The sequence below is a fragment of the Crocuta crocuta genome, unplaced genomic scaffold (genome assembly GCF_008692635.1).
Source record: "Crocuta crocuta isolate KB4526 unplaced genomic scaffold, BGI_CrCroc_1.0 scaffold213, whole genome shotgun sequence".
Taxonomy (NCBI): domain Eukaryota; kingdom Metazoa; phylum Chordata; class Mammalia; order Carnivora; family Hyaenidae; genus Crocuta; species Crocuta crocuta.
The window spans coordinates 2,040,895-2,052,361 of NW_027529442.1; the positions used below are offsets into that span (position 1 = coordinate 2,040,895).

The 11,467-nt window shown below is 37.7% G+C and overlaps 1 non-coding gene across 1 annotated transcript; it reads right to left on the minus strand.

Moving 5' to 3' along the window:
- Positions 1-259: 259 nt before the first annotated feature.
- On the minus strand, positions 260-332 carry TRNAK-CUU (transfer RNA lysine (anticodon CUU)). Its single transcript has one exon. It is a non-coding gene; the product is annotated as a tRNA-Lys (tRNA).
- Between the last annotated feature and the right edge of the window lie 11,135 nt (positions 333-11,467).

Consider the following 11,467-nt stretch of genomic DNA (forward strand, 5'->3'; position numbering starts at 1 on the left):
ATGTATGTAAAACTTTTAAGAGTTTTTCTCTAATATAATTACCTTGTAAAAAGATGAGATCGTGTCATTTATTGTTCTATAAAAATGTAGGTCTGTTTTTTAAAAACATAATATAAAATATAATTTTAATTTGAATTAAATGCTCTTCTCTAGCTGTGAGAGAAGAAGAAAGAATGGAGAGAAGGAGCAAAAGAGAAGGAGGAGGGAGAGAGAGAGGACTGTTTTTACTTTATTGTACTTTTTCTTTAAATAAGTTCTACACTCAACATGGGGCTTGAACTCACAGCCCTGAGATCAAGAGTCCCATGCTCTACCAACTGAGCCAGCCGAGCTCCCCAAGAGAGGATTGTTTCCATTCAAAACAACAGGGGGGGGCTTTTTATACTAACCCCCGATTTTATTTGCTCTCCATGTGATTCTAATTCACTGCTATGGACCATTGTGGTCAACATTAAATGAAGAATGAACTGTGTTACACAGCCTGGTCAGGCAAAGGTCAATCCAATACTCTGGTTGACAGAGTTTCCAATAGTCAAAGCATTCTACTATTCATAAACACACAAAAAATGAAAACTATAGTAAAATATTTTAGAAATTCTTTGAGTCAAAAGGAGCACCTCCAGGAATTAAGGACTTTTTTTTAAGTTATTTTTAAAAGGTTATTTATGTATTTATTTTGAAAGAAAGATAGTGTATATGCACAGGGGAGGGGCAGGAGGGAGAGAGACAATCCCAAGCAGGCTCCATGCTGTCAGCGCAGAGCTCAATATAGGGCTTGAACCCATAAACTGTGAGATCATGACCTGACCTGAACCAAATTCAAGATTTGGACACTTAACCAACTGAGTCACCCAGGCGCCCTGGGAATTATGGACTTTTAAAAATAAGCCACACAGACAGCATCTCTATTCTCTGAAAGGTTATGGTCTAGTAAGCGGAGATTAAAAAAAAAAAAAAATAGTGTAATAGTCAAACTGATGGGGGTGTAATTAGAGATTGAATAAATAAATGCTATGAAGTAAGGTGATTAAGGGGCATGAAGTAAAGTGATTAAGGGGCATTGAGAGAATGACACTTGAGTTCATATCTGAAGAAGGAATCTAAGAAATTAACTAAAGGAGACAGAAAAAGAGCAGCTGAAGGTGGAGAGAATGGCGTGAGTAGATGCCCTTGGCTGGTGGGAGCACATCAGGGACTGAGTAAAGAGAAGAATAGTGCCCAATGGAGCCAGTGGAGGAGGCCAAGGCAGCCAGGCAGACCCTGTTGCGCCATGTTGAGGGTGGACGGAAGGGCCGTCAACTAATGTAGGTGGAAGAAATCACTCTGGCTATGGTGTGGAGAATGGATGGGAAAAACTGGGAGGGAGACCAGCATCTTACTAATATCAACATCCTCATTACTTCTTGAAAGCTCAGGCCAAAGGTTCCCTGTTTTACAATGTAGATGAAACTTGAAAACACTATGCTAAGTGAAAGAAGCCAGTCACAAAAGGCCACATACTTGCATGGTTCCATTTATAGGAAATATCAAGATAGGCAAATCCATAAAAATAGAAAGTCAGTGAGTGACCGCAGTGGGGATGGGGTGAGAGGGAATGGATGACTGCTAATGGGTACTGGGTTGCTTTATGGGGAGATTAAAACGTTTTTGAATTAGACAGTGGTGTCGGCTGCATAACTGTGTGAATATGCTGAAAGCCAATGAATTGAATACTTTATAGGGGTGGATTTTATGGCATGTGAATCATATCTCAATAAAGCTATTATCCAAAAAACCCAAAAAGCCCTCTTAATATGTCTTGGGAGTAACCAGGTTCTAAATTCCTAAGTAAAAACAAGGTTAAGAGCTGACTTTTTGAATTCTTAATTTTAAACTCATGTTCTTTAAAATGCTCCTTGCATTCTAAAATTCAATTAGCTGAAATGTAAGAATTATATTGAAATAGAGGCATTTAAACAAGAGCAGCTGATCAATGATTTAGAGAGAGCCCCATAATTCCCAAATCATGGTTTTTGTGAAGAAAAATTGTCAAAGCACCAGCCATTGGGAATTAGATCAATTGGAATTTTACTATTTTGTCAATTCAGTCAAATAGTGGATTTTAAATTTCTGCACGATTTTCATTTTCTACTCAGACAGCCACTTAGCAGATATGTGATATCAATCTTGATTTCCAACCTCAGCTTTCTCTCTGAATTTAATGGGGGAAGTAATTGTGCAAGAATGTGTTTTAAAACACAAATCTTGACTACCCTATTATTACATTTACAGCTGATTACCATGTGAATTGCTTTTATGCTATGCAGAATATCACTAACACTGTTCTCTCAAGGGATACAGTAGAAAGCACAGGATATAAGGAATAGCCTTTAATAATGGTGACACTGGATAATATTTATTTTTAAATTCAGATTTGCATTAAAAGTATTACCTTGAAAAAAGAACTAATGTGTGTGGTCATTTCCTACATCAGGACTCTTTTTGGTGTCACAGAAAATTCAACTCAAAACAATGTAAATGGAAATATAATTTAATGGCTTTTTTTAACTGCAAGTTCAACTTCAGGTACGGCTAGACTGGTTTTCTGCAAATCGCAAACTGCAAATTTTCTGCCGGTTTCCTCTACTAGCCAAACTCAACCAGAAGTCAGAAGGTATAAGAACTGTTATTCTTGTCCATTCAAGTCAGCCTTTGAGACAGACCCCAAGTTGGTTTCATTTTTATACTCAAGGTTGTCTGGGTTTCGTCAAATTGGTTTTATTTTCATACTCAAGGTGTTTTTCCTGATGCCAAGATGACGTTTTTCATACTCAAGATGTTGAGTATTTTCATACTCAAGATGTTTTTCCTGATGCCTTTCTCTCTGCCTATACTCTTGGCACAAGACTCATTGTGGAATGCAGGTGTTGTTGCTAGAAAAAAAAAAACAAAACACAGAGGCTGGCAGGGAAAATAACAAATGTCTGCTGAAGCTTCCGGTTAGAAGATGGGCCAAGAGAAAAGGCAGTGGGTGGGCAAACCGACGACAAAGCTAGGAAGTTGAGTGGGTCCTTTCCAGACCTGAGCACCCTTCTTTGCAAATTTCTCCATCGGCTCCATGGGTTGAGCCAGTAACTTCCACTCGCTCCTCTGGATCCTCTCTGTACCCTTCTAACTGTGCTTTCCATCCCAAAGGCTGACCTGAATGGACAAGAGTAACAGTCCCTGCAAAGCTCTTGACTTCTGGATGGGTTCAGTGAGTGGGAAACACACACAGCAGATCTAAGGGAGTGAGGGAGGGGTCCTTGGAGTCTAGTTACATCCATCAGCCAACCGTTACAGCAGCCATTTAGTTGCCCAGCTTCACTGAGCTATAGTCGACATGTGATATTGTGTAAATTTATGATGTATATAACATGATGCTTTGACACACATATATATTGCAAAATAATGACCACAAAAAGGTTAGTTCATACACCCTTCCTCTCACATAATTATTTGTGTTGTTTTCTCTTGGCAACTTTCAAGTATACAGCACAGTACTGTTCAATATTGTCACTATGCTGTATATTAGTTCCCCCTTTATGATCATCTTCTCTACTCGAACTTTCCTTCTTGGCTCTGGTCATTGCTTCCCCACTTGCCCTTGTAGGCCTAGACATGGTAAGGACTCTTGGGATACTGCACTTTTCTCTGTGCAGTTTCCTGAACCCTGCCAATAGCTTTGAAAATAGTCCCATAATTTACCCTCCTTGAATTATCATAATTTGAGGGCACCATCTGTTCCCTGCTGAGACTCTGACAGATATATGTATTGACTGTGGCAGATATGCCTTTACTGCATGACCTCACTTTATGTATTATTCCAAATCCTCACATTTATTCTATGAAATAGGCATTATTAATCCCTGTTTGATAGATAAGGGAACATAGGCTCAGAGAGGTTAAGTAACTTGACCAAGATCCCTCAGCGAGGATGGGACCCAGATGACACTGCTCTAATTTCTCATTCTGTACAACCAAGCTGCATTATCTCTGGTGTGGACTATGATGTCCACTCTTGCCTTCTTACAGTTTTTCTCTACTCAGCAGCCAGTCATCATCTGTTTCATAGATCTGCCAAGCTTTTTGACAGGAGTCAGAGAAATAACAAGCAACAACACAAAGTAAAGTGCCTTAAAAATGTAACATATTATTAAGAGTACACATGTTTTGGGGCACCCAGGTGACTCAGTTGTTTATCTGTCTGACTTCAGCTCAGGTCATGATCTCATGGTTTGTGAGTTTCAGCCCCTCATCTGGCTCGCTGCTGTTAGACCTGCTTTGGATCTTCTGTCCCCCTCTATCTCTGCCCCTCCCTTCCTCCCTTCCTCTCTTTCAAATGTAATAAATCAGCATCTTTTAAAAAGAGCACACTTTTCTCAAAGAACACTGAGTAATGTCTGGAATTGTTAAATCACTATATTGTACATATGAAAGTAATATAGCACTCTTAACTATACAAGAATTAAAATGTAATATGTACAAACAACAATAATGAAATGTAACATATTAGCTCATTGAATATATATATGTAGATATATATATCTATATATATATAGCTTCCTTGAAGCTGGAGGATCTGAGGGAGACACTGGAGGAATTGAATCTAGACATCCAATCCCTCTGCACTCAGCTCATTGATCATCTTCTCCAGAAAGATCTTTCTGATACTCCAAGATAGCAAGATATCCACTTTGTGCTCCATAGTATTTATCCTACCATAGAACTTATCCATGTAGTGTGATAATTATTTGCTTTCTTTTCTCTACTCCACATTCTACACCATAATAATGGTCTACTCACTTCTTTGTCTCTTTTAAGATTACAAGTTTCTATAAGGCAAGGTCATACTTATTATTTCTGTAACACTGGTGTTTCCTAATTCCCTAATCTGAGGGAGGAAATAGATATCTAGATCCAAGAGGCACAGAGAACTCCCATCAAAATCGAAAAAAGCAGGCCAACACCAAGAATTATTATAATTAAATCTGAAAAACACAGCAATAAAGAAAAAATGCTAAAGGTAGCAAGACAAAAGAAGTCTCTAACTTACAAGGAAAGACCCATAAGGCTAGCTGCAGACTGTCAACAGAGACTTGGCAAGTCAGAAGGGAGTGGCATGATATAGTCAACATTCGGAACAGGAAAATACCTGCAGCCAAGAATATTCTATCCAGCCAGGCTGTCATTCAGAAAGAAGGAGAGATAGTTTCCCAGACAAACAAAAATTAATGGAGCTTGTGACCACTAAATCAGCCTTGCAAGAATATTAAAGGGGACCCTTTGAGTATAAAGGAAAGACTAAAAGTGATTAGAACAAGCAAGGAACAGAGAAAATCTCCAGCAACCAAAACCCATCTACATGCTGCCAAAAAAAGACTCATTTTAGACTGAAAGACACCTGCAGACTGAAAGGGAGGGGATAGAGAAACATCTATCATGCAAATGGACATCAAAAGAAAGCCAGAGTAGCAATACTTATATTGGACAAACTGGACTTTAAACCAACTATAACAGGGCACAATAAAGGGGACAATCCACCAAGAAGATCTAACAATTATAAATATTTATGGGAGCACCAAAATATATAAAACAATTAATAACAAACATAAAGGAATTAAGTGATAATAATATAGTAATAGTACAGAACTTTAACACCCTGACTTACCTCAATGGACAGATATCTAAGCAGAAAATCAATAGGGAAACAATGGCTTTGAATGACACACTGGACCAGTTGGACCTAACAGATATACTCAGAACATTCCATTCTAAAGCAAAAATACATATTCTTTTCTTTTTAAATTTTTTAAAATTTAATTTTTTTTTAATTTGAGAGAGAAAGCATGCAATCTGGGGAGAGGGACAGAGGGATAGAGAGACAGAGAGAGATGGATAATATTAAGCAGGCTCCATAAACAGCACAGAGCCCGATGCAGGGCTTGATCTCACAACCCTGGGCTCCTGACCTAAGCCGAAACCAAGAGTTGGGCGCTCAGCTGACTGAGCCACCCAGGCACTCCTACACATTCTTTCACATGCAAATGGGGCATTCTCCAGAATAGATCACATACTAGGTCGCAAAACAGGCCTCCAGAAGTACAAAAATACTGAGATCACTTCATGCATATTTTCTGATCACAATACTATGAAACTTAAAGTAAACCACAAGAAAAAAAATGCAAAGACCATAAATACATGGAAGTTAAACAACGTGCTACAAAATAATGCATGGGTCAACCAGGGAATCAGGAAGAAAATTTTAAAATATATGTGAGCAAATGAAAATGAAAACACAATGGCCCAAAACCTTTGGGGTGCCACAAAAGCAGTCCTAGGAGGGAAGTATATAGCAATACAGGCTTACCTTAAAGAAGCAAGGAAAATCTCAAATAAACAACCTAATCTGACACTTTAAAAAGCTAGAAAAAAGTACAAATGAAGCCTAAAGCCAGCATAAGGGAAATAATAAAGATTAGATCAGAAATATATGATATAGAAACTTAAAAACTAATAAAATAGATCAATGAAACCAAGAGCTGGTTCTTTAAAAAAAAATTAATAAAATTGATAAACCCCTAGCCAGACTTACCACAAAGAAGAATAAAGGGACCCAAATAAATGAAGTCACATATGAGAGAAGAGAAATAATAACCAACATGACATAAAAACAATTATAAGAGAATATTACGCGTGGCTTAGTCAGATAAGCTTCTGACTCTTGATTTCGGCTCAGGTCATGATCCCAGAGTCATGGGATTGAGTCCCACATAGGGCTCTGTGCTGAGCATAGAGCCTCCCTCAGATTCTCTCTCTTCCCCTCTGCCGCTCTCCCCATCCCTTGTGCTCTCTCTCTCTCTAAAAAATAAAATAAAATAATATTTCGAAAAACTATATGCCAACTAATGGGACGGGCTTAAAGAAATGGATAAATTCCTAGAAATGTATAAACTAACAAAACTGAAATAGGAAGAAATAGAAAACTTGAACAGACCAATAACCAGCAAAGAAATTGAATCAGTAATCAAACATTTCAAGGGGCACCTGGGTGGTTCCGTCGGTCGAGCATCCGACTTGGGCTCAGGTCATGATCTCACAGTTTGTGGGTTCAAGCCCCTTATTGGGCTCCACACTGACAGTGCAGAGCCTGCATTAAATTCTAACAAACATTTAAAGAAGGGTTAATACCTATTATTCTCAAACTATTCCAAAAAAAATAGAAATGGAAGGAAAAATTCCCAATTCATTCTCTGAATACAGCAGTATCCTGATACCAAACCCAGATAAAGACTCCATTAAAAAAGAGAAGTACAGGTCAGTATCCCTGATGAACATGAATGCAAATATTTTCAATAAAACACCAGGAAACTGAATCCAACAGTACATTAAAAGAATCATTCACCCCAATCAAGTGGGATTTATTCCTAGGTTGAAAACTGTGATTCAATTTTCAGAAATCAATCAACATGATACACCACATTAATTTAAAAAAGGATAAGAACCATATGATCTTTTCAATAGATGCAGAAAAAGCATATGACAAAGTACAACATCTGTCTACGGCCATACCACACTGAACGCACCTGATCCCATCTGATCTTGGAAGCTAAGCAGGGTTGGGCCTGGTTGGTACTTGGATGGGAGACAAAATACAACATCCACTCATGATAAAAACCCTCATCAAAGTAGGGTTAGTGGAAACATACTTCCACATAATAAAGGCCATATATGAAAAACCCACAGCTAATACCATCCTCAATCGGGAAAAGCTGACAGGTTTCCCTTCACAGTCGGGAACAAAATAGACTCTCACCACTGTTATTTAACATAGTACTGGAGGTCCTAGCCACAGCAATCAGACAACCAAAAGAAATAAAAGGCATCCAAACTGACAAGAAGCAAAACTCTCACTATTTGCAGATGACATGATACTCTATATAGAAAACCCCAAAAGATTCCACCAAAAAATTGCTAGAACTGACCCATGAATTCAGTAAAGTCAGAGAATAGAAAACCAACATACAGAAGTCTGTTGCATTTCTATACACCAATAATGAAGAAGGAGAAAGAGAAACTGAGGAATCAATACCACTTACAATTACATGAAAAACCATAAGTTACCTAGGAATAAACCTAATCAAAGAGGTAAAAGATCAGTACTCTGAAAACTATAAAACATTGATTAAAGAATTGAAGATGACATAAAGAAATGGAAAAAACATTCCATGTTCATGGGTCAGAAGAAAAATATTGTTAAAATGTCTATATTGTCCAAAGCAATCTACACATTTAATTCGATCCTTATCAAAATACCACCAGCATTTTTAACAGAGCTAGAACAAATAATCCTAAAACACGTATGCAACCACAAAAGCCCCTGAACAGCGAAGGCAACTTTGAAAAAGAAAAGCAAAGCTGAAGGCATAGCAATTCTAGACTTCAATTCTTGGTAATATAACTTCAAGTTATATTACCAAGTGACAGTGTAGAAGACAGTATAGTACTGACACAAAAAGTGACAATGGAACAGAATAGAAAACCCAGAAATGAACTCACAACTATATGGTCAATTAATCTTCCACAAAGCATGGAAGAATATCCAATGGAAACAAGATGGTCTCTGTAAAAAATTGCACTGGGAAAACTGGACAGCAATGTGCAAAAAAATGAAAATCGACCACTTTCTTAAATCATATACAAAAATAAATTAAAAATGGATGAAAGACCTAAATATGAGACAGGAGACCATTAAAATCCTACAGGAGAAAAACCTCTTCTACATCAGCCATAGCAATATTTTTCTAGATACGTCTCCTGAAGCAAGGGAAACAAAAGCAAAAATAAATTATTGGGTCTTCATGAAAACAAAAAGCTTCTGAACAGTGAAGGAAACAATCAAGAAAGTAAAGGCAACCTACATAATGGGAGAAGATATTTTCAAATGACACATTAGATAAAGGGTCCAAAATCTATAAAGAATTTATCAAAGTCAACACCCCAAAACCAAATAATCCAGTTAAGAATTAGCTAAAAGACATGAATAGATATTTTTTCAAAGAAGACATCTAGATGGCCAACAGACAGATAAAAGATGCTCAACGTTAACTCATCATCAGGGAAATACAAATCAAAACTACAAAGAGATATCACTTCATACCTATTAGAATGACTAAAATCAACAACACAAGAAACAAAAGGTGTTGGAAAGGATGTGGAGAAGGGGAACCCTCTTACACTATTGGTGGGAATGCAAACTGGTGAAGCCATTCTGGAAAACAGTTAAAAATAGAACTACCCAGAAATGCACTACTAGGTATTTACCCAAAGGATACAAAAATACTAATTCAAAGGGATACATGCACCCCAAGGTTTACAGCAGCATTATCAACAATAGCCAAAATATGAAAAGAGCCCAAATGCCTATGTATGGACTGATGAATTGACACAACATGTGGTGCACGTGCACATGCGCGCGCGCGCACACACACACACACACACACACACACACACACACACAGAGGAATACTACTCAGCCATAAAAAAGAATGAAATCTTGCCATTTGCAATGACATGGATGGAACTAGAGAGTATTATGCTAAGAGAAATACGTCAATCAGAGAAAGGCAAATACCATATGATTTCACACATAGGTGAAATTTAACAAATAAAACAAACAATCATGGGGAGGTAAAAAGAGAAAGGCAAACCAAGAAAAAGACTCTTGACTATAGAGAACAAACTGATGGTTACCAGAGGGGAGGTAGGTGGGGTAATGAGTTAAATAGATGATAGGGAATAAGGAGTGCACTTGTGATGGGTGCCAGGTATTGTATGTTTAAGTGTTGAATCACTAAATTGTACATCTGAAATTAACATGACATTGTATGTTAACTAACTGGAATTTAAATAAAAACTTTAAAAGACTCACGCTAAATAGTTTCTACTAACACTGATCGAATAACTAAATATATTGTGAATAATAAGACATAAGCCTTTAACTGTTGGACAAATGGAAAAACTGATGGCATTCAAATAAGGTATTTACTGTAGTTTACAGTGTCATAGCGATTGGAATTTCCTGGTTCAGATCATTGCATTGCAGTTCTACAAGATATTAAGATTAGAAGAAGCTGAGGGATAATGAAACTTTTTGGACTATTTCAAAAACTTTTCTGTGATCTAAAATTCGTTCAAAATGCCCCTGTCTTATGGCACATTCTTTTAAAGGCATACTCTTAGAATCTAAATAGGTGATAAAATTTCACCAAGAAGTTCATGGAGTGTAACATATTAATAGCTTGCTGTGTTATTTAGAATCACAGATTACAGTTGGGGTATGAGCTTTGCAGTCACAGTCCATCATCTATTCTTGAGGGAGTCCCCCTGGTATAGTCCCTGATAGCATGAAGCCTTGGCTGGGACATCTCCAGGGACCACAGTGTAGCATTGCTTCAGAAATGAATTGTGGAAGAGCTAGAAATGTCTTCCTCTTTCTATCCACCAAGATGAAATCGATCTTGGTAACCCTTCAGCTACATAAAGAACAATCATTATTCCTCCTGTGGTTTTTCTTCTTCAAGCAAAACACCCTCAATCCCTCACCCTTTTCAGATGACATAATGGTATTTTAGTAGGGGCCTATGATGCTTTGACATGGCCATTTCTGAATTTTTTACTTCAACAACAGAACTCTTCCTCAAAGAAATTCTTCTGTAGAAGTCAGTATGTAAAACAGATGCAAGGAAAATGTCTTTGCTGGAGGTGGTGGGTAAGCATCCAAGAACTATACAATCTCGCACCCTGTACCTCCCCTAGGGGTCCTTGAAGCACATCCTTGGAACTTAACTCCTCCTTAAACCAAAAACCAACTTTTTCTTAAACCGAAGGTTTGAAAGGACATGGAAATCTCAGATCCCAAGGCAGGTTTGTGGGTGAGAAGTTTTGGGGTCTCTACCATGCCCAAATTATACCACACGGACAATCCTTGACTTGGCCATCTGTAGGGCAATACATAATGGTGATCACAACAACTAAGACTGTATATGTATTAATTCAAGAACCAACGAATGTAGGTATTTGGATCATTCCATTTTGTAAATGACAAAACATAAGCATGAAGGCAAAGCAACTTATTCAGTGTCAATAGAAGTGACAGAACTAGGGTTTTAACCTAGAATTCTTAGATTCTAAACCATGCCCTTAACCACTGTACTCTCCTGTCCCTCTGGAACAGAAACCTAGAAAGATGATGAGACTCCAGCCCTCTCATTTCTGGTACACTAGTTACTTTACAACTTGGAAGTCATGCTGGAGTGGATTCAATAGGGAATGCACCATAGACAGTATGTCTCTGACATCAAAGCTCTACAATATAATCCAATCCCTTACCTCAGATATACCTAAGTCCTCATTTAACCAGAATCACCTGGCAATATAATTGCTCTGA